Below are 25,119 nucleotides of genomic sequence, written 5' to 3'. Positions count from 1 at the left end.
CCAAGTACACAATGAAAATCTGAAAATTTCTGCTCCAAATTTATGACCAACACATTAAATATTTTCCTAGAAGATTCCAAACAGACACATTTAAATATCTGAGGTAAACAATCAGTCTTCTCACAGAGCAATTTGTAACAGAAATAAAAAGCAAAAAAATAATCCAATACATTAATTCTGTCAATTTATTTATCCAGACTCATTTACGGTTGTAAAGTTGAGTTTAAATAAATCTGTGCCATCAAAAACATTGATGTAAAGGAAGAAAGTTTGTCCAAAAATGAGAAGTTTGCTTGTAGTCATACAATGGCGCTTTTTTTCTCCCTATGACCCATATTATCAAACAGCATTTCTCCTCTAAGCAGAACAAGATACTGAGGGCAAAATGAGAGTCTGTATTGTCTAGCATATGGATGTACAAACTTCTGGCTTGCTTGGAGCACACTGTGTGAAGGATTGCCTTAGGCTGTATATAATATTTCTAACAGAGTTAATATATTCAAGTAGCAAAATTTACTTTTTATACTTATTAAAACAAAGAAGAGAGCAATAAAAACATAAAATTAGAGCAATATTTTATCTTGGTTTTGTGAAACTAATGAATCATCATTCGATGGCAGTACGTGCAATTTATAGTGAGTTCTCAGGGAGTTCATCAGAGATTTCGATGAGCATTCTTCCTGAGCTTTACTCTTAAAAACAGTTGGCCACAAATCTGTCTACTGCCAGAAAGTGATGACATGAATAAGGCATGATTGTGAAGCAAGAGACGTACTTTTTGCTGGTAAGAGAGATCATATAAAAAACTAGTAAAAAGAGGTGATCAGATATTACTTTGAGTTGAATGTCTGATTGTAACCCTATGCATTCCACTATTCCATTTGAAAATTTGCATGTATTAGTGCTGACTAAAAGTGAGGTTGCAAATATTCCAAAAAATTGGCAATTTTTTCGGCAATCTTGAAAACTATCCTCAAATTCTTTCATTAATTTTGGATGCTGTTATGGTTTGAAACATAGCACAGATAAGTAGATTTTCACCATGAAGACGCATGTTTAACTAATTCAAATGTGCCATCAAATCCACCAAAAGTGCTACATCTGTGAGCCATTTTCAATCTTCATGTTCTGGCACAAGTTTTCGTCTTGATTCTATACAAGAGTTGATGTTATTTCACAAATTATAAAGTCTTTTTAGCATTTTACCCTGACATACGCATCTTTCCTCTCATAAGCAGTATCAGTTCTTTTAAGTAACTCCTTGCACAACAATTCAATCCCTTGGACTCATTTGCCTACCTTTTCTTGAACACTTCCCTCATACATAAATTTTCTTTGTTTGGTTCTGTTTTCTTTTGAGACATTAGGTAATTTAAATATTATTTCCAGTAATCACTGCATTTTCCTTGCCATGTGGCACAAGCAAATGTCACATGCAGTGCACATGGATTTATATTTTACTGACTGTGTGTGGTGGGCACAAGAGTTAGAGATAACCCTCCACTGTGACCTCCCTCGTCCCAGTTTTAGCTAAATCACACATCGTTATTTAGTTGTTGTTCAGTGATGGGTGCATGCCAGGAATAGAGACAAGCAGCTTGGTGGGACAGAACTGCTTCCATGATGGCACAGGATAGTGGGCAGCCACAGGATAAGCTGTTGCTATTGCATTGCCACAGGTTGGACAGGCCTGGTCTACCACTGTGTATTCCAGGGAAGAGGGTAAGCAGTCTCACATTAACTGAGCTTGCTTTTCTGCCAGAAGCATGACTCTTGATCACAGAAACAATTTAAATAAAAATTAGGGAAAAAAATAATCACAGCTAGCAATAAGCCTTCTCTCATTCTCTTTTACTCTTCAGGAGATTATTTTGATGGGAATTAGACAGCCCCCTGCAGGAAGCTCTTTAGTTCATGTTAAGTCTTTTCACAGCACGTTTGGCAGAAAGAAAGGCTTGTGTTTGATGCTGTTCATCACTACTGCTGCTTATTTTCTCAGGTTAAGAAACATCAGTCTGTTTGCACCACTTTCAAGCACTGCCAAAGAGAAGCTCTCAAATGGGTTCCAAGTCTGGCTGCCGTGTTACAGCGCATCCCCTTAGGCAAGCCTACAAGTCAAGGCTGAACAAGTTTCACTTATCAAATGCTCATTTGAGGATCTTTAGTAAGTCAAACAGCTCTATCTCCAAGTGGCTGCATATGCTTGTGCTAGCATTGATTTAACTTCATTCTAGATTGTATTTGAAAATCATCAATGAAATCTTCCTCTTTTGGGCATGCTGCTTTGACAAATGCTATAGCATCTGCCCCCAAAGAGAAACACTCTCCCTCTTTTCCCCTAGAGTCTTGAATGGAATTTTTCTTTATCCCTTTTTCTTTCCAGTGTCCATAAGGAATAGCAAGATGTAGGTATCCCTGATGTGCAGATTAATAATGAGCCTCTAATAATGCAGTGCTTTACCAAGTATTAGCTGGAACTTTTACAGTACATTATTTTCTGTTCTGTATAATAGCATGTCAGTGTTTTGCTCACTGATCTGCTGAGGTATAAGCAGAAACTATATAAGGCATAAGGTGCCACCCCCCTGCCTTTTTCAGTAACCCATGCTTCCTCTTGCTTGAGCTGTAACTGTGTTTACCTTTCTGTTCTTCCCTCCAACTTTTCCGGTATGGAGTCAATTGTATTTTGTTCCCTGACCTCTTCTCCATTTAATCTCTGGTTATAAGTCTGTTCAAACAAAATGAGTCTCTCAAAGACTGTTCTTACAAAATGGACCTTTGCTTCTTTGCTACTTTTACTTCCTTTCACACTTCTGTAAATTACAGAGAGTGGATAAAGTCTGAATCACTTTTACTGCTTATCAGGGGTTAAAAAAATTCACAGTTAATAAGACTCTATCACGTACATTTGGTTTCCTATTTCTCTCCCATTACTCAAACTGCCTTTGTATTAGGTGAAAAGCTACTATAAAGCTGTCCTTTATTTCTACCAGATCCTATTATGTCTACACACAGAGGCAGAACTTCAGTGAACCTGGATCTCTTTCCTTCCTGTTCAAGGTCTGCTCTACTGCAGTTACAGAATTTGGTTTGCTAGCGTTGCATGCACTGGCTTTGTGCTGGGAAGGGCTGATCACATCTCCTCCTGGCATCATCAGTGGAAGGCTTTTCTTTAGCACACCTTTATGAAGGTGTTGGCTACAAGGCCTCAAGGATCCCAGCTTCACATTTGTAGTGGCTGCACATTTAGTTAATTAGAGGAAAACAACATCTGTGCAGCATCCAGTTACCATTCTGTTAGAAATAAGCCCATTCCACTAACTTATACCACTGCTCAAAGCTCCCATACCAAGAAAATTTTACATCTCCTTGTGGCTTAGTAAGCAAACTTTCCTTACTCCCTAACCTTTCCCATAGAGGAATTTATACAGTGTATAAAGAGATCAGCTTTCAAGCTCATCCCTGCTCACAGGCTTAACTATTTTTCTTTCAACGTCTGTGATTCAGAAGCATTTGGATCCATAGTTATCCCTAGCACCTAAATGTGAAGTAGCATTAAGAACTTGAGTCAGAAACATTGTTCTTCAGTGGCTGTGGCACACCAGTCTCAGATGTCACGTTTTTATTTCTGGAGGACTTTTGGTTCATCATTTCATCTTTCTGCTTGCTACAGTCAACTAATATAAAAACAGGACATAGCACATAGAGGTTACTATAATAAGCCAGATCTATTTATCCAGTGACTCCTTCCTGCTTTTTATTCATGCCTGTGAAATGAAGGTATTTTGTGACAAGATATGTATTGTCACAATACAAGAAAATGCTATACAAAGGCCCACAGACCCCCCATGGATACACACTGATTTCACACACATTTTCCACACATTTCTATTGGCTCTGCTTGAGACCACATATTAAAACCCACCAATCTTCCCAGTACAGGCTGATGAAAGTCTCAGCAGAAACAGCTGCATTTCACATGTGGTTTAAGTTAATGCCTCAGCCCAAATGTTTAACTCTAGCTGGCCATGCTGCTTTTTGAATGTTCGCAGTCCTCTTTAGCTTCACATTAGAAGCAAGGCACTGCCTCCTGAAAGCATGGAATAACACAATGAGGCTGGTAGCACTTCACTTCTGGAGTGTCCAAAATCATGTACTTTCATTGCACATAACATGAATAGTCAGCTGTGTTTGATATCCTCTGAACACATAAAGCATTTGCAGAGCACAGCTATGTAGTGTAAACAAACACTGATCTGTACACAGTGATATTTCTTTAAAAAAAAAAAAAAAAAAAAGAGGCATTACCAAAACTAAGAACACTTAGTCTATTCTTAAAAACATTAAAAAAAATAATAAAAAGAAAGAGAGAGAGAGAAAAAAAAAGAGAAAAAAACCAAACAAAAAATGAAGAAAAACATAGAACGTATCATTCCATCATTCTGTTCTCTCTTCCTGAATAAGCCAAAAGGCAAATTAAATAATTAAATAAATCACAACTATTTACTAGGATCTGGCACACGTCCAACTAACAACAGCCTTTTACAATCCAGGCACATCACTGAAGTGGCAAATGTGAGCACAGAAGGCCCTTCTTTCTTTCCCCTTGAACCTAGAATTAAGTTAAAGACCAGTAGCAATTTCACACAACCAAGCCTACAGATATATGCGCACAGTCTCTCTCACATGAACTATTATCACAGATAAATATCAGTGCTGCTATTTTTTCTTGGCAATACACATGTCAGGCTAGGTGAATTTGCTCTGCAGGTGACCTCACTACAAACTCCTCGCATCCTACAGATTAAAAGGTAATTATTTATAGCAATGACATAAGTTTACGTGCATAATGTACACAATTCATTGTGGTTTGTCCAAGGCACTGAGTAAATCAATGAGATCACAGGAAAAAGCTTACGAAGGACCTTCTTGAACATGCTTGTTGTTAAGTATACCGCAATAACAACTTGTAACAAATGCAGGAGAATCCATTCTCCACCAAAAGCAGTGATGAGTCCCTGAGTCAGGATTATTGACTCCAGTTTTTTCAGCTCTCTTGCTCTCTACTTACTTGCAAGACTGGGGACAAGAGCCATCAAGTATCTTTCATGATTTTAGCTATTTCCTCTTCAAGCTGATGATGTTACTCTGTTCAATACAACACAGGCACCACTAGAGCTCTTCTACACTAGTATTTGCAGATCATCAGCTGCCTTACGTGAGTGCAAATCCTAATAAAAAACAGAAGCAACTAACTAAATATTGTACAAACTGTAATAACAGCAGGCAGATAATGAGAGCAGAAGGAAAGCTTAGTTTTGAAATGTTTTTACTACAATCATACTAAGTAGGGGGTGATGCCTAATCACATGGGTTTTGGCTCTTAATCCTTACACTTTCAAAGAACTGGTGAGAGCCTTACCAGCAAGGCACTATTTGCTGTTGTATGCCGTGCCTCTGCTAGCAAAGTCTGACAGTACAGTCACTCCAGAAAGCTTTTTGCAATTCAGGCCAAGCCCTTCATAAATCCCAGAGTCACTTCAAAAAGCATGACAGGCAGTAGTTATAGCACACCAGATTGTCTGTGCATTTCCAAATTTTGTTTTCACTAAAGAAGAAGATAGTAAAAGAGGGTTGTTTTTGTTTTATTTTTGCCTCCACCATTCTTTACCTTCTTCTCCCATCTATTCTCTTCTTCCATGTTTCTCTTCTAGTATATCCTCTTTTCAAAGTGTGAGAGAAAGCCGCAGCGTTAGCTCAAACAAGATCCATCATTCGTTTTCTCCCATATTTTTTCTCACCCCATCCCTCCCTCCAACTTACCCACTAACTTCAGTATCACTAACAGGAGTAGCCACTATGGTCCCAGAGGCTATTTATCTGTGCATGTCCCTAGACACGGACAGCAGAAGAGCAGACAATCAGGCAGCACTGCCAGTGGTGCACTCTGAGTTTCAGACGAAGCTGCCAGCTACCTTTGATAACCTTGGTTTTATTATTCTATTAATTTGCCAAATTGTTTTTAAGTGTATTATAGTCAGTAAAGTGAACAGAGGTGGCAGAAGGTCACAGCTAACACCTACTTGACTCCTGGATGGGCAGAGGGAAGGGATTTAAGAAAAACAGGTATTTTTGCCTGTCCATATTCTGCAGTGGATGAACAGAATAGGCTCATCCCCTTTAGGCAACTTCCCTTTTTACCTTCTTGTAAAGGTGAACAACAACTGAAGGCAGGCAGCCTTAAGGCCCAGGGAAACAGGATGGTTTAGCTCAAAATTCTTACACATACTAAAGAAATGCATTTGTGCACAGTGGAATTATGCCAGAATTAAGACAGCAGAGCCTCAAGGTCATAGCTGTTAGACAGTACTACCACACTATGATACCCATTTCCCTGGAAACCAGGAATAAGGACAGGTCATTCCTTAAGCTGTCAAATTCTGCTTTATTGCAGTTTAAACAGCTAAACAACAACAAAAAGTGGAAGAGAATGAAGGGAAAAAGAAAAAAGACTAAGACCTCCCAATGGACCTTTACAAGCAAAAGAAGAAAGACAAAAAGAGTAAGAGGTCACAAAAGTACATGTAATTAACATAATCAGTGAAGGAGTGGTGTCAGCAAATTAGAAATAGAGTCTGTATCACCCAGAATGCATGCCCAGGGCAATACCATGAAGAACAATGGGATATGAGACAAGCACTTTAGAATAAAGAACCTGAGGTGACAGGATTTCCAGTCATTAAAGAATGTATATGTACAATAGATCCAAATATCCTCTTATTGGATTTCATTAATAGTCAGCTTAAACATTTTACAAATGTTTATGGTATACAAAATAAATTCTAAGGGCATTCAAAGCTCCCATTGCCCTACTTACACTCTCCCCTGTTAATAGGCAGTATTCCATGGGGATAATTATTTCAGAGATCTCTGGAAAGACAGGGAATACATTTCCCCTTCTTCAACTCAAGCAAGGCTATTTACCCTCCATTCCTCACAATTTGATAGCACCAGGGTTACGTGATAAAGTGGCACAGTTTCTACCCTGGACCAAGAGACTGTTCTGACAGAATGCCATCCTTTGCTTGAACTTTGCTCATTATACACTCATTATAGTATCAAAAGACATCTCTGACTGAAAAGCTGCCTTCCTCCAAGGTGAGATCACCCCTCACAAAGCATATACTCTGAATTTATTAGCCTATCTATTTAAAAGCAATGTAAGAGAATTTTACATCATTCCAAAACAAAGGTATGTATGACTAGAATCACTGAAGCTCCACCTGTAGAATACAAAAGAGTATAACAATGGGTTAAGACAGGGGAGAAGGAAGACCTTAGAGCATACCATTGCAGATGAACCAGGAGGACACTGCTGTCTTCTGAGACCAGTTGTCAGGCTGAGTCTCTCTTCCCTCCCCATAAGGATGACTTCTGGGTAAGATTCACACAACCAAGTGTGCAGATCTTACTCAACAGATAACCCCACAGGGAGAAGACACTATCACAGACAAGCTGGGAAAACATCTGTGATTCCTAGTTTCAGTGACAGGCTCTCTTACCATCCATAGGGATTCCTGTTGTGTAAATCTGCACACTTAGTTATGCTGAGTTCTTCCCCAGTACACTCAGAAATATATCTATAGATTTTTTTTTATAACTCAAGTGCACTTATGGCCAGGTTGTATTATTCTTACTTCTTTGCACATGCTTTGCAGACAGTGAATTTATCGCCATCAATCCAAAAGTATCTGTAATTTGTTGCTAGTAAACTGCACTATTCATTAAGCTATTTGAGTTCTGACTGAGTATGGCCAAAATTCCTTCAGCAATCTGGTCATATGAGTAGATAAATAAGGAAGGGTCGTGTTAGCTCATTTGAATTCTGCTAGACAAACTGTAATCTATTTGTGAATTCGTCATCACGATAGTTCATTTTTGAATGCAACTGGACTTCATGCTTTTGTCTTCATTTGCTAGATGCAGCTCAATAGGCTCAATTCTTGTAACTGTGGCAATGGTCTCAGGGAGAGTCAACTGAATAATGCTTCAGACTCTGCACTGGGTGATCTGCACCCATCCAACATGGAATACACCTCTCTTCAACTAGAATAAGATGCCATTTCCCTCTGCCTACTTTGTTCCTTAGGAAGGACAGAGAAAATTGTTATATTTCAAATCTTCCAAAAATCTAAAATTTCACCTCTGCGTTTTCATCTTTTCCTTATTAAAAAAAAAAAAAAATCTACTAAAGAACAGTATTACTGTAGATAGTACTGCTAATTATTTCACCTGAAAAGTCGCACTTTCAGTTCAGTCATAAAGTCTTCCCTCAGCCAACCAAAAGCTTTCTATTCAGTCTTGTCATACATCCCTAATCTGTGAACAAGCTGTCAAATTCAAAACCTAAACATATAGCCTTGAACCACAATATTTTGAATTTTCCAAGTTCACACATGCTGGGAAATAAGCCAGTCCTCATTATTCTCATGTCAGAGGCCAAGTACAGGAGTCTGAAGGATTTAAAGTGAGCTGAATTTCTTTATAAGCCTGACTTTTAGAACAAAGAGAAAGTCTCCAGTACACCAGGGTACCCAGTGCCAAAGCGCGTGGTGCTGGCATGGCTGCCCTGCCTGCACATGATGCTGCTTTCTCCTCTTTCTCCCTGCACAGCAAAGACAACAAACAACTCCTTCCCACTTTGCATATTCCAATCTACCATTTCAAACAGAGTCCTTTGCTTTTTATCCTAAAGTGGTACTTGTTAAAGGAGCTGTGACCACTCAGGCTATTTCCTTTGAGGATGATAACACTGCTGCAGAAGCTTCATTATTATGCTAATCGAGCACAGTCTGAGCAGCTTTCATAACTGCCACATTAAATCATCTACCAAGGGGAGGCCTCAAGAGCCATTTACATTGCACTGTATGCATATTAATGAAGGCACTAGCAGCAGAATTGTTTTTGAAGCAATAATCAGGTAAAAAGAAAAAAAGTACATTATTATAAATGCTGGAAAAGCTAGAGATGGTTAAACCTCATGAAGGCTTTGAAAGTTCCGTGGGTTTGGTTCTATTGTCTATAATTAAGACTCAATAAAATAGCAGAGCTGAAACCTACAGCAGCTGCAGCTGTGATGAGGGTCTCTGAGAGACTGGCCTCAAAATATCTTTGCTGTACAACCAAATAAATAGAAGAGCCCTCCTTTCTTCATTCTCTCCTCTTCACACCTCATCCCCCTCCCTCTTGTCTCAAGACACACCACTTGCTATGCACCTAGAGTAGATAAGGCTACCATGAAATGAGATAAAGAACAGTACCTAATAGCATACCCTCAGAATAATTCAAACACATCCATCAAGACCAAAGGAATAAAAGCAAACAAGTGACATTTAGAGTGATCTTGGGCTGACAGCTGAATACAGATACACTTTTCCCAAAAGATAAACCACCTGGAAGCCACCACAGATGAAGGTGGATGATAGCAGACAGGTTAGGTTGAAAAAATAGCAGGAGCAATAATCACAGCAGCTCAGCTGCCCTGACACTGTCACATCGCTTTTATTCACATATGTTATAGAAAATGTGCATTCTGAAGAGGCAGTTTAAGGGCATAACAATGGCATTATTGACAAGAACTGGGAGGTTTTCTCACTCCTATAAGAAAAGTGCATAAAGAAAATGCTCTTTGAAAAACGAGGATGACGTTGACATTGTTACTGAAGCAAAATCAGGACCTTTTTATCAAATCATACGTTTGTTTAGACAGTTAGGCATATTTTAAAATGATTTATAGGTGAATAATATGTGCGCTGGAGAAAGACCATATATTTTGGAATCCTGGCATCCCAGGAAATGTTACATTTTATACTTCAAGCCACACACCCTCTTCCATCATCATGTCCTGTAATATCAACAATCCACTTCCCTATCTTCCTCCTACTACTCCCCAGTGCTCCTCCCTGGACACCTACTCCCGAGAACCAAACAGTTCTTCAGCAATACTTCATGTCCTTAAGATGTCATCTTCAAGCATTCCACCCCTCCCCAACCTCTTTATTCTGAAGGGATTAGATAAGAGAAAGTCAGTATTTACAAGATCAAGAATTCCCCTGGAACAAATAAATAACATCTTTTCTGCATGGATTTGAAATGTTTAACAACCAGAGCCTTGGGTGTAACTCAAGTCAATATCAATATCGAGATACCTGTTTTTATTATAAATAAGGATACTTTGCATATGTTCAAGAGGTTAATAAAAGGCCATTCCAACAAACCTCCAGATATGTCTTCAGAAGTTCTAACCTAACAAGAAAAGGACAAAGCTAGAAAAAGGCTGGAATATTTTTTTCTATCATAAGAGCAAAGAATGACTTGAGAAAGAGTAGACCTTCAAAATATTGGCACAGCAAAAAGGAAAAGCTCTCTTCAGAGGTACAGAAGAAAAGGAGATACTTTGCTGCAGAATGGCTTATTCCCATCTTCCCCAGCCTAGAAGAAATTATTCTGTACTTCAATATTCAATTGGCTTTTAAAGATACACAAACATGTCTTCCTAGTCATATTTTCCATTTATTTCTTTTCTTCTAAACTGATTTTTTTTTTCACAACATAAAAGTCATCAGATAAGGCTCACAATCTCATAGAAACTTCTACCAAAAGCTAAAAAGTTTCAGTTTTTCAGTTTTGAGATTTTTTCTTTAAATGCTACCTCTGCTATCTCAGTTCTGTTGCCTGCATTGAGAGGTGCCATATATTTATATGGGCCTGAGTTTAAATGGACTGTCTTGAATATTTCAATGCTGGTTTTGATTTTAGGTCTCAGCAAGTTTAATTAAATAATAGGGAAAAATCCTAAAGAATTGTTTGAGGTTTGCCAGCCCTGGTCTGCTATAAAGTTTTTCCAAAGAAATTATCAGATAGACTGATACATGGATATAATGTCCATCACTCATGAAACAAGATATTTCAAAATGCAAAACCTTATCAGGATTCCAGTATATGGCCCTGAGAAAATACAATATTTACAAGTATAAATCAACAAGCAATATTCAACTGATACTCTGCAACATGGTAGAACAGTTATAATGTAGTTACTTAAATATGCTTACAAAAATCAATTAAACTATAACCTTAATTTTGAAACAGCATACAAATATAGATATTTATACTCCTAGAACAAACCAGCAAAACATAAGGAAGGTTTGAGTGACTGCTGAAGTCAAGAGCTTCATTTAGAAAATGGATAAAACATGTAGCATTTAAAGTATCTAATTGCAAATCATGTACATACGCTGCATTTTGTTTGCTTTTTGCAAGCCCTACTCTCATTTCTGTCCAATTAGCTGTTCAGCTTCAAGAGATTTTTGGTACAGACTGATTCCTTCTATATGTTTATACAGTACCTCTCACTCCTAAATGAGGTCTTTGCAAACTACACTGCTGTTACTGCTGCTGTTAATGATCATGCATATGATTTGCACATAGCCACAGCAGATTCATGCATACCATACTTGCGATAACTTCACAGACTCATTTTCTTGCATTACATAAGCAAGGCAACTGTATTTTGGAAATGTACTGTCTTAGCAGTTCCAAGAAAAGGATTACTTTGTATTACAAGCAAATGAATTAATCCCAACTTTTGAAATGTGAACAAATGGCTAGAATAGAGCCTATATGCGTGTTTTTCTGGTGGGCAGGGTGGAGCTAGTATTACTATATGTGTTTGCTAAGATATTATCCTTCCCACTTTTGATAATCCAAGGATTCAGTTTGCTAGTCTGTGAATCACAAGTTCCTAAAACACTGTGTATTTCATTTTAAGCACCATCTTATCCAAACCATTTAGTGTCTATTAGATCACTGTGACATTCTGGTGGTGGCCTGTGCAATTTCGAATGTCTGTTTTAGACATTTATTGTCTTCCACTTCCCCAGAGCTGTTCTGCACCCAATTACTATGTCTTTCTGAAGGGATTTTTTTGCAAGGTGAAGTTAGGACAGATTTCACTGTTGTCACTGCAAAGTTTTGCTTTCATGTTGTGGTTAACTCAGCTACCTGGAACAGTATCATGGAGGATTCAGGGGATTCATAAATCCATTTAAGAATGAAAGATGCGCTGCAAGGCATCAGATGTGACTGTAAGACTGGCACTACAACTGGCACATCAGACCAGACAGCAAAGTCCCAAGGCAGTATCCGAGTCTGCAAGTAAGGCTGAACCTCTGCTGGGTTCTGCTTTCCTTCATGAGGCTATGCAAAAGCAGTAGGACCAAAGTGCCTTCTGGAAGCAACTTCTGACTTTTAGATATAATCATCACTCAGTGGCTAAGAAAGCAAAAAGGAAGTCTGTCTTTGATTATTTAAAATCTTTTCCCAATTGAAACAGTTTTGGAGATCCAACTCCAGAAGGGTTTATATTTCAGATATCATCCATCCTTATTTCTGTCTGAAAGGCAGAAACAGGAAAGAGAGGATAAATCTCTCCTTTCAAGATGGAGACTGCAGCTGTTAGAAGCCACCAGAGGCATGAGGAAGAGAGTTCCCTGAAAGTGAAAATCTGCAAGTTGTTCTCCTCTGAGAGACACTGCTGGGAATGCCACAGGCAGAAAGGGAGCTTAGGAGGAGGAAATTACTCCTGCTTTCTTATAATCTGTTGCTCAAGGCCACCAATCAGCAAACAGAGAAGCTGTGCATACCTTAAAATACCACACATCTTGTAGCTCTACAGTTTGGTACTTCCACATAGAATGCTGGGAGGGATTTGTCTTTTTTCTAATGATGTAGTTCAAATTCATTCTTTCCTTGTATCAACAATCAATCATCAAAGCAAAAAAACTTCCACCATGACTTCTTGAATGTCATGTAGAAGCCAAGCTTACGAACTGGCAATGGTTAAAGGAAAAATCTGTATTTATTAACAGAGCAAACCAAATACCCAGACTAGAAGAAGAGACATATGTATAATGGCCCTTCCCAGTTTTGAAAAGCAAGTTACTTCTCTGCAGAGACAGCTTAGTACAGTGGAGTGCATAGACCTGGACCTCTGCCAGCACCTGTCTGTTCAAGAATTTCATCCACTTAAACAAACTGCTGCTCTCTGGATCTCAATTAACCAGACAAGCTGGTGCGATTGTGGAAAACTTAAAGATAAGAGAGAAGATTTCACAGATTTTCCATCTGTACGCCTTCTGTAAGCATGACATATATAAATAGAACATAATATTGTAGGTGACATCCTTAAAATTATGACTTACACCACGTGTATGAGAAGCTAGTAGAGAAACATCAGCATGAAGCCTCAGAACAAATGTTACTTTTCATGGCTTACTTCAATCATTGTCATCAGAAGTAAGCATCTATACTGTGTACCTTATTGATACAAGAGCTCTAGTGGAATCTGAAATCTGCCAGAACTGCTAACTGCTCCATGACTTAACCCTAGCTCCAAAAAGGCAGAAGGGTTCACCAGCATGAATCCAATTACAGAATGGAGCCCAACATGTATACAATGACAATTTAACTAGCAGAATATAGATTCAACAAAAAAGTGTTGTACAGCTCAGTAAATCATGAGAACTTAATTTTCACTTTGCAAATCTCACAGATTTTAAAGGAATTGAATAAATATATTTCTTAAAAATAAAAACAACCAACAATAAAATCATATAGTGATTGTAAGAAAACTGTGTTCCTTCCACATATTTTCCAACCTCACTCTGAAAATCCACTGCAGAGATACAAGTTTCCAGTAAGTTATTTCAGCTCACACATATAACCAAGAGTTTCTTACTAAATATCAATAGATTGCTCACATTTATTCTTTAATAATGACAGAAAATGCTGCTGTTCCGCCCCACAAAGCAGCCTGTCACTTATCAAACTGTGGATCTATCTATACAGTCTACTGGAATTGTATGCTCTTAAAACTGGATCTTTCAATATTGCTGGTAATACTTTTATAACAACAAAACTGTGAACCATATTGTGGTATCTGGGGCTCCAGCATCACAATGCAGAATTTTGTTTTTATTTACAGTGCACTACAGACAACTGTTGTCAAAAATCGATATTGTTATACAGTGATAAAAAAGATAATAATTTCACATTTTCCATCCCAGTGATTAAAGAGATTTTGATTCCATTTTAATGCAGGGCTCATAAAGAAGTGTGTTGTATTTTTAAAAAACACCTAAGAGGTGGCAGGATGGACTGGGGATTTGAAAACTGCAAATCAGTGTGTAGTACACCTCCTTTTTTTCCAAAGCACATTACTGCAAATAGGAAAATGAACATGCCTGGTGATTTATTCATAAAACAATTCATTATCCAGCTCATAACTTCCTAACGTACTTAGAAGATGACAGAAGATGCTATAACCAGGTGTAAGTTTACTGGTCAAATTGCCATAAACTCAAGATGCGCATACACATAGAACAGGTACTGTTGTCAGGGGAGTTTAATCAACTCCTACCGATTCCTTGGAATCTTACTTGTAGGCAATCACAAACCATAAAATACACCTGCAGGAAGTTCAAGACCCTGCCAATCTGAAAGACAAACAAGTAAGCATCAAGGCCATACTGGCATATTACAAGAAAACTACCAGACTGAAGGTGGCAAGTCAAAATACCTGCAAATTCTATACCCTAATCTCACCCTCTTTTTAGGTTTATTCTTAACCCAAACCTTTAATTTAGGCAACTTTCTCTGCTGTGCTGCCTTATTACAAGCTGAGTATTGAAATAAAAAAGAAATGTGTTGTTCATTATTCTAACTAGAAAGCAGATTTTTTAGTTTACAAAACATAATAAAATATAATATACTATAATACAAAATAATACTTTCCAATAGCTAGCTGAGTTCAGATGTTTGCCCAGATTTCATATTTATTTCTCAAGGACCTGATTATAAAAATTCAGTTGGAGAATAGAATTAAGAATGAAAAGCTTAAGACAACAAAAATAAAGCTTATTGCAAGTTTTAAGAAGCCAACAGAGTCTCACGAGACAGGAACTAGGGACAATCACATTCACATGCAGTGTTGGTCCCCACCATCATATAATGCATTTTAACATACTAAAAACAAACGGAGCAGAAGTCTTTAAAGAGAGGTGAACTTCCTTAAAGAGTAGCAGTTATTTCATTCTCTCTTGTGGTTCATTCCACTATTCTTAACACACATAAACACTATTCAGAGTTTTTTCCTTTTTCCAAGTGCTAAAGACATAGCAATATACATGTTTCCTGTGAATGTAATAATTACCCTAAGAACAGAAAAAACACGGGCTTCCAGTTCTCTGTTTTCGATTGATCTTTGGACAGTTTTCTGTTAAAAATATACTTTTAAAGTATACATTTGCACATCGTGACTGTATGCTTCTTATCAAGGCCTGCCACATGAGATTACTATGCTCATTGACGCATCATAACCTGATTCACACTGTACATCTTCAATGGTAGACTGAGGTCAGGGTAAGATAAATTGTATAGCAGTTATTTGTGTGATCAATTGACTGCAAGGTCGAGTATGACTGAAGTCCAACAGAATATGTGAATATTCCAGGCATAGTGCATTACTTAGAAATCAATGGCTGCTTGAAAGGTTTGATAACTAGAGACCTTAGGCTATTAACATCAGCTGGTCATTAAGTCCACATAGATTGTTATAGCCCTTATAAACCTTTCTTATATAAAGAAAACAATTAAACATTTTAATTACATTAAAAAGTTGACAGAAGATAATTGGAGGTATCAGGAAATGATGTAATCCCTTTAATGTGAGTTACTACATCATTTTCATTGTTTACCATTGTACTTGCCATCTAGATAAAGTAGAAGTAACTCTTCAATTAGGTCCACATTTTAAACCACAAAGCATGGAAAACAACAAATAAATAACACAAAGACAAAGAGTATATCTTACTAGTAGAGAGGATGCAATGACAAAGCCTGAGTTTAGAAGGTGCAGTAGAATCTGTAGAATGAACTTAGTCACTTTCCACACCTTTGTTTTCAAACTCTGACAGAAGCGTAGGGATATTCTGTGTTTCTCTCACTTCTGTTAACTGCCCTACATAATTTACTTTAAAAACAGTACCACCAGTAGAGAACAACCTACCTACATGTGCTTTTACTATTACTTAATAAAGTGCTATCCTCTTCAGATCTTTTCTGAGCATAAGGGTCTTACAATGCTCCTATTCTGAAATACTGAGAGCCTTCCCTTGTTTTTTAGTGCATTAATCTTCACAGCAATCAAGTTATTATCTGAGAAAGATTGGTGGATGATTACAACTCAGTCTAAATGGGTTACTTTTTACACTGTGAATTCTGACTATTTACAGTACAAAGAGAATGTACTCCTTAACATTTTGCTGCTATTCTATTCTTCAGTAAATTGCTGAGGCTGAACAGCAGGCACAACAGCAGTTGTATTAATTCCCAGGGAATTCCTGGTCATGATGTACCAGCCTATTGGACTTTGAAGATTTACTCTTTTGTACTTAAGGGAAATACATAAGAAAATATTTACAAGTGGTCATTAGGGCTAAATGATATCCTTATCCTGGGCAAGTACAGAGGGAATTAAGGAGCTTCTATAATGAGAACAGATGTAAGGCTGCACATTTATGCAGGACTAGTCAGCTGGACAAGGGAAAGATGAAGAACTCTCTGATAATCACAGAAAAACGGCCTTGGCTGGTAGAACGTGGACTGTGAATCATTCTTTACCACAGTCATACTGGCACATATTAACAGAAACATATTCTACAGTTATCTTATCTAGACTTTCCTCACCTTTCTGAGGCTTTGAATATAGTACTGTATCCAGACTTCGGCCCAGCATTTCAAGCAGAATGTAGAACAGAAGCAATACAGGAGAAAAAAAGAAAAAAAAAAAAAAAAAAAAGCATATGAGATTAATGTTCCATAGTATTTAGATGGTCTACATGATCTGAAAGATTGGTTTGCAGGAGCCATTTTATGCAGAAAACAGAATTACATTAATAGTTACAGAAATGGCATTGCCACATCCACAGCTGACAAAACTTAAACTGTGGTCAGGAAGCCTCAGGTTGAACTGAAACAAGAGGACAGAACATGAAGACATCTGACAGAGCATGTAAACGGTGGCAGGCACAGATAATCCTGCTCTAAAGGGAGGCAGGGACAGCACTAGGTGGTCATAGTAGTAACCAGAGTATTTAATACGATTACCTTAAAAATAGGATTCCAGCCAGTTCCTTATTGCATCAATAGGATTTGAAAGACTATTTTTCTTCTGTATTTCCAGATTATTCAGTCTGCCATGTAACAAAGACGGCACACACAAGTTTGTTTCCATTGACTTTAGAGGACTTATATGCCATTTCTAAAGATATAAACCCAGTCAGAATTAGATCCAAAGGGCTTCTGTCCAAATCATGCTTTATTGGGAAGTTTGCATGTGGCCTTATATAACTATCCAGCTTTGCAAATTGGTTCAAAGTGATGTGCATTCATAAGCCCACAATCTACATGTATCATACAGGATCCTACATAAATTCTACTTGGTTTAATGAGCACATTTGCTAGATATTTTATGATATCTCAAGCTCATCTCCAAGGTGTTATGCCTCTGGCTTTATCAAAAGAATGTGCAGTGTTGAAGGAATCCTAGTTTAAATGGTTTTCTTTGCAATTTCACACAAGCAGAAGAAAGTCATGAGCACAAAAAAGGGAAAATAATAATGCCTCTGGATTTGATGGCTTCAGGTTTAGTTTTGCATGAATGCTAATATATGAAGGTTTAGAAGAAAATAAAAGCACTAGATCAAATACACTAGAGGGAGAATTTGATCTAGGATGTTGCAGAAAATGCTCAGCAGGTGGTAACAACAAAACTTTAGGACTACCTGCTTATTTAAGACCTGTATTACATTCCTGTTTGACAAAACACCTCAGCACAGGTATGAAGTCCATGCCTAAATTCAACTGAATTCCACCAAATAATTTTTAGGCTGTCAGTCACCAGTGAAGCTAAAGGTTTGCAGTTCAAATATCATAATTCTCACCTGCAGACAGCAGGACTGCTGTAAGAGAGAACAATTTTCTGTAGCATACCTCACTATTTGAAGAAAACAGTTATTACAGTTCTCAAACCCTGAAGTCAGGTATTTAAATCCCAAGGTAGGTGCATGAATAATCAAGCTGCATGATTTTAAGACATGCAGGGTTCCCACTGATTTTAATGAGAGCAGTAGATGTTCAGATCCTCTTGAAAGAAAGACTGTTTGGATACCCAGGTATGAATGAAGACGCTTGCCTTTCAGCTGGAAGCTGCCTTAAGATCTTTAGAGAGAACTGGTATTTTTTTTTATTGAATGCTGTACATCACTGATTAAGGTCTCTGAGTCTGAGGGATTATTGATCAGCACAGCACACAGAAAAGGCAGTGCTTTTGCTTAGAATGTGGCGGTACCTGAGGTAGAAATAGACTGCTGTCTAAGTACAAACGCTGAAGGTAAAAAACATAAAATATCAAGTCAGATGCTCAATTCATAACTCCATGAATGCCTGGATTTCCTAATAAAAGCAAATAGAAGCTATGGTATCATACAGAAAGATCAAAGCTTCAGGTTTCTCAGACAGGGCAGGGAGAAGACATATTTCACTGTTTTGACTTCCTTTGAGTCTTCTAACACATATGACCAAAGTTCACTTGCATGGTTTCTCCATTGCGAAATGGTGAAAGCTTGAAATCTGGGAATGGATAAGCTGCTACAGACCGGTCTTTCACAGAGGCATTGCCACCTGACTTTTTGAGTCTCTCTCTGAGGTACTAGGGCCAAGCGATTCACAACTTGCATAAATCCTGTTTCTGTCAGCTCCTCAGAGTTTGACAGAACAAGACTCTGGTTATTAAGTAGTAATCCATACAGCATCGATCACTATCTCCAAACCCTTGTTTTGTCAATATATTCAGTGGTGAAAAGCAAAATGCTGCACAGCACTTCTTCTTGCAGTGTCTGAGATACAGCTGTGAAGGAAGTAGCTGCTCATTGGCTCCCACGCTATTAAAGCGATGTGTGACAAAATTTGTCATCCATGTAAAACATTAAACAGTTTCTAATATCCGTTACCAACTAAGAGCTGACAGATGAATTTTTGCAATTAGCAGCCTACTGAAATTACAGTTGGCTGGTAAGAAAGCAATTTCATCTCCTTTTCTATGTTTATTGTCACAGACCGTTGTCAAGTAAGGATAAGGAAACTGCTTGATGAAAGCAACTGAAAAAACAAGGAAAAATGCCCACAGGATTTTCAGATGTTGTTTCAAGACTTTCTGCTTTACAGGATTATCACACTTCCCAATGCTGTACTGCCTTCATTCAGTGTAAGCAACTTGATGGGTACAAACGTACCCACAATTCAGAAGGCAAAGAAATAATTCATATTCCTGGCACAGTTTAGACACCTGGTCATTACTTTCAGGAAATGCAAATTGCTCATAAGGACAACTTTTTTATGAAGCTGTTTATTTATCTGTTTAATGGATATTTTTGTCACACTAGGCCAAGAGAAGTCACATCAAAAGCTTTGCCACATCACTTGATGCCATTTTATATTTAAGAAATTTATCTCACATCATATTATATCATGATGCATTATTATGTGTCATTCCAGGATATGAAATAATCCATCAAAAAAACCCTCTGGGATCAAAGGGAACCGAATAACTGACATTTCTACATGAACAGAAGTTTGGTGGAAAGTAAAGAAGTTGACATTTGAGAAACAAACTGTTTGAAGAAGCTTATTTCTTTTTCTGTTTTTTCCTCATAAAATTCCTAATTGTCTTGTATTTAGGGTCTCATTTAAGGCTCTTCTTCCACTCAGTGTCTGGATTTCCCACTAGTTACAGTATAAGACCTGGAGAAATATAAAACACGTTTTCTTCTAAGAATTTGATCATTTTAGTCAGACCTTTTCGCATTGATCTTGCATTCAATATATCCAAGTATGAAAGCCAGGAAAAGAAGGGATTAAGGAGTCTATCCAGATCACCCCCTCACTTCCCACCCCTTTTTCTGTTCCCTCTGCACTAGGCCAGTCTGCTTTCCCAAACACACTTGTGTGCATTTAAACAAAATGCAGACTGATGCAGTGTGTTGAGGTAAGTAACAAAGTCCACTTTGGAAAAAAAAACAAAAACAAAACAAACAAAAAAAAAAGACAAAATAAAATTGCTATTTATCTCAAACAATACAAACCTAATCTGATGAGTACAAGTACTAACTGGTAAAATTACTTCTGTGAGCCAAAATATCAATAGGCTTGGTAACATTAGTTCAGAAACAACCTGTCACACACAGAATGGCCATTACTGCTCTGCAATGAAATAATTTATGAATTTCAAGAGGGCTACATTCAGCAATCAAGGTTATGGAAAAAAAGAATGTTAAAATATATTTTATAACATCTTTATTTTTTTTCTTTAGCCATGTGTGCCTTCTTTTGGTCATGTTTCATGTATTTTGCGAGTTCCAGATAAATTATCCACATCAAAGAGGCAGCTCCCAAGCAGAAAAATAAGCCAAAGAAATACCTGTGCACTTGGCAAAAGAAAACATTTTCCAGCTACATCATATGAAAACAAAGCACAGACAAAAAAACATCAAGTGGCGTATTTAGAACATCACTGATACTGAACTTCTAAAGAGCATTTCTCTGGAATGTCCCATGTCTCACATCTCAGAAAGCAACTTGTTTGATGGCAAAAAGCTCATTTTAATAGGTGGTGTTTAATTCATTACTGCGATCGCAATGGCATGACCTCTGTTGCACAGACAGGAAAGGGATTTTTTTAAAACCAACTAACCTTAATTACTTTCAATTTACAAAACGCATAAGATAGCAGTTGGATTTTTAAAACTGACAAAATTAACAGCTTTCCTTTAACTGTCATCAATTAAGTAGCCAACTAAGGAAGTATGTTTGGAAACATTACCATGAATTAGGCTTATAAATCCCTTTAATGTTTAATGATGTCCTTTCCTAATTCACGTGGGAGCTACTGAAAAATATCACTTCAGATGTTGCTTTTACTGCTGACCACAATGGGAGGAGGCTCAGAATGGAACTGGAATGAGTGAATAGAAGAGTCAAGGAGCAACATAGAGAAGAAAATGCAATCCACAATGCAGTTAATGCTTCTCTAGAGAAACCACAGGCCTCCACAAGTACAGTGATAACCGCACAGCATTTGTTCAGTGTTTTGGCCTTGCTGCACAGCTTCTAACCTGAAATTTGCCTTTGGGGAACAAACAGTATCATCCAGTTTCTTAATGCAGACACACTATATGCAGGCTGAGCATTACATCCAGTTTTGCTCATTGCTTTTTTCTCTCCACAGCACATCTCCAAGGGAAATCAAAGACCATTTTTTCCACTAGCAAATGGGTAAGCATTAGGCTGGTGAATAATAGCACACATGCAATGGGAAAGTTCATGAATTCTGTTTTGGCCAGTACATGTATACAATTATTTATCGAAAAGTATATATACATGTGGTAATGCAGTGCCATCTTCCTAAACACACACCTTGACCTATGTGAATATCTTAAACCAAACCCAAGAGTCCTGCCCTGTTAGCCTGAAGAGCGGGTACATGTGAGGGACAAGCTGTTTGGGGCTATGAGCTACACCTTGCTCACAAGCATCAAGGAGAATTTGTGGTTTCTAATAAAGTCTTATTTTCTCTGCTTTCAATTCTATTTAAGTTAAACCTAAAGTTCTCTTAAATAGTCAGAGCAAAAGACGGATTCAAGGAGAGCTCCAAAACAGCATTCACACTGTGTAACCTGTCTGAAGGCTTACCAGTTCAGTTCAAAGGGCAGAAAGGGGACCTTGATTCTTTGAAGAGTAGCTCCCCATGGTGTTCCTTCCCATAAAGAGCAAAACATGTGCCATAAAACTTTATGCTCAGACTTATAGGAAACTGGCTGAGGACCTGAGAGTGCCAGGAAACTAATTAGTTTAAGCCACCCCCTGGCTCCCCTGTTACCTCCCATCCAAACAGTAGTGAACATAACAGAAGTTAAGACTTTAATGAAAATACAGCCAGACCACAGGGCACCTGTTTTCCCTTATGTAGACTAAAAAAAATAAATAAAAGGAAACAAACAAAGGGGAAAAAAGGCACTGAAAGGACAAAAAAATATGCAGTACCCACACTAAACTTCTATAACATACAGGAATTCATCAGAAGTACGTAGGGGCAAAAGAGAAAAAGAACAGATCTCAGTTTTATTCAGCTATCAGTAACACAGTATTTTTATGTCTGTATGTACTGTTTGAGAAAGGTGCAGTAATGAAGCACTGCTTTCCACAGTATTCAGCAACATTACACACAGTTAAACAGAAAAAGGTCAGAGCAGCAGCAACACACAGTCCAGCCAGAGGCAAAAATGAGACCTTCTGCTCACAGCAATTGGGGCAGACTTGGGAAAGACACTGCAAAAATAATTAATTCCAACAAGAGATGTTACTGCAACACTATGCTGTAAAATACTTTGCTAAGAGGGTTGTGGAACTGATGAAGGCAGGCACAGATCCAACAATCTGCCTGCCCAAACTGTGCTATTAAGTTATGATAATGCTGACATTTCCATTGACTGAGAAATACGAAGGTAAACAGATTGACTCTGCACCCTCACCTGACTGTACAGCCTAAAGAATTCTGTTCTCTGTAAGCATAAACAAGGACACTGGTTGACATTGCTGAGACTACGGCCCATGCATCCAGTGGGTCCTTCTGACCCAATATTTAATATTCAGTGTACGGGGAGGAGAAGGTTGACCAAGCATCCTTCCCAGCTCTTCTTTCCTAAGTCCATTTTTTACTTTACATTGTGTGAATGAGGTCTCAGGTACAGTTCTGTAGCTTCAAAAGTGGAATCAGAGAGCCACACAAATTAACTCCTGTCTCTCTTCCTGAAAAGCTTGACTCATTTTCCAGTGGCGAGAATTTACCTATGCTGAGATCTGCCAGAAGCTGATGGCTAGTTACCCACATGCCTAGTGGGTTATAAAATCAAGAAAGAGACCATGTATTGGGCCATAACTGGGCCTGCCACTGCTGTTCATAGGAACCTGGCTGGATCAAAGTCTGGTGTGCCTTTGTGCTACTCCCAGCTTTGCATGGGATCAGCCCAACTCCTGAACCCAAAGCACTTTTCTAAACCAACAAAAAATAAACTGAAGAGGCAGTGTTTGAATGTGATCATCATCAAATGCAGTCAAGTCTTGCCCTTGCTAGCTGCTTTTTGGTGACAGGTACTTCAATCAAAAGAAACAGGAAATGATGACTAGGAACTATTGCAGTTCTAGAAGAAACTATACTTAGGCAACTGCTTTGAATTTCTGAAAGCTTTCAGTTTTCCCTGCATGGTTGTATCAAATGAAGAAAAGGTACAAGATCTGTTCTAATATAGGCATCAAGAACATCTCTATGTATGACCTAATGATTATGACTAAAATGCATCTCACAAGACACCGTTATTGCAAACAGAGATAAAGAGGCACCAGCTATTACCTACATAATGTGCTCAACCTTCTGCAGAGGTGACAGCTTTGAAGACCATTTTGGACATGGTCCAAAAAGTAGACCCCATTGCTCAATTAGAAAATCCAAGCTTCCCTATGCAAATCTGTTTTCTTGCATCATATTCATTTTACACATGACTAGAGTCATGGAAATCCGTGTGACTCTTTAATTAGCAAGGGTTATGACAAAAATGTTTGTGGGCTCAAGATGTGAGAGCACAAATAACCACGTCCTCTCAAATAGCCATTTCAGTTTTTTATATCGTTTAGGAAGAAGGAAGAGCAATTTGCAGTAATACACTTACTGCACTGTGATTTGAATTTGCATAATAAAAGCATTTGCTTTTTAAAGCGTGTATTAATCCTTAGAAAAGAGAGAAAGTGAATGTTATAATATAATTCAAGATAGCTAGATGGTTCCATTATTTTAATTTACATTTTATTGGGTTTTTGCTTTGGTAAAGAAACACATGTTATAACTAATCACAGTTCTAATTACTGCCTGATTCTATCTTTTATTACTGCTAAAATTTCTATTAAGGGAAAGAAAGAAACTAATAGGATCATTAAAAGATCAATAGGAAATATTGCTTACATAGAAGTTGCATTGTATAAACATCACTTCAACAGTTATGATCAAAGGAATTCCTTGGAAACAGAGAATAATGCATTCATTCCACTTATGAAAGAACATGAAGTGATTTAAAGGCTATCCACAAGAAGAATTCTTAAAATTTCATTCCTCTGAGAGCAACAGCAAAACTACAAACACAACAAAAAATGATTATCTTTCCATCTCCACACTTCTTTCTATAGAGTATGAATATCTTTAAAATGTATCATTAAGATCTAGGATGCACATGGCATTCCTGAATATAAGCAATATAGGAACGTGACTAGCTTTTAATTCTATTCTCGTGGCCAAGTTTCTCCTTCTCAAAATGTTGCTCAGCTAGATCATGCTGGCTCTCCAGAATATCTAAACCCTCTTTTTAACTTAGTTTCATTTAAATTTATTTCACTTAGTCACTACTTTGCCAGAAGTTGTTAATCCAGCATAATTGCAATGCATAAAGATATCATACAGTTTGTCTCTTCACATATGGAAACATCTAGCTTGATATCTTTTTCCTACAACTGCCCAGAGAGAAAAAGTATGAGTGTACCAATGTAAAGTAAAATGGAGCGTCAACGGTTTACAGGCCGATTTGGCCCAGTTCCATGACTAGTAGGGCAGAAGGACCTGTGGATCTGCGCCCTGGAAAGGGATAAGGGAAAAGGATAGAGATATAGACCTAAAACAAAACAGTGTCAATGATCTGAGGAGAAGCAAATTAATTTACTAAGTAAGACATTGGAAAGCAAGGTAACACACTATTATACTCTCCCAGAGAGGGAGAGGGTTTCTGAGTTTGAGAGTGTCTCCATGCTGAAAGAAAGCATCTCTGAGCCAATGGGGAGAATCTCCAATACAGTATAACTAGAAACGGAGCTAATAAATCAACTAAAATGAGAGTGTCCAAAAGC

At 37.8% G+C, this 25,119-nt stretch overlaps 1 long non-coding RNA gene across 1 annotated transcript in view; it reads right to left on the bottom strand.

Moving 5' to 3' along the window:
* LOC146758842 (uncharacterized) overlaps positions 1–25,119 on the bottom strand; it is a 210,120-nt gene that overhangs the window by 84,927 nt on the left and 100,074 nt on the right. The gene's annotated exons all lie outside the window — the stretch shown is intronic.

The sequence above is a fragment of the Coturnix japonica genome, chromosome 12, assembly GCF_054131305.1.
Source record: "Coturnix japonica strain WE chromosome 12, WE-NBRP24, whole genome shotgun sequence".
Taxonomy (NCBI): Eukaryota; Metazoa; Chordata; class Aves; order Galliformes; family Phasianidae; genus Coturnix; species Coturnix japonica.
The sequence above is the reverse complement of the archived record's forward strand: the minus strand, read 5'-3'. Positions and strand labels throughout refer to the sequence as shown.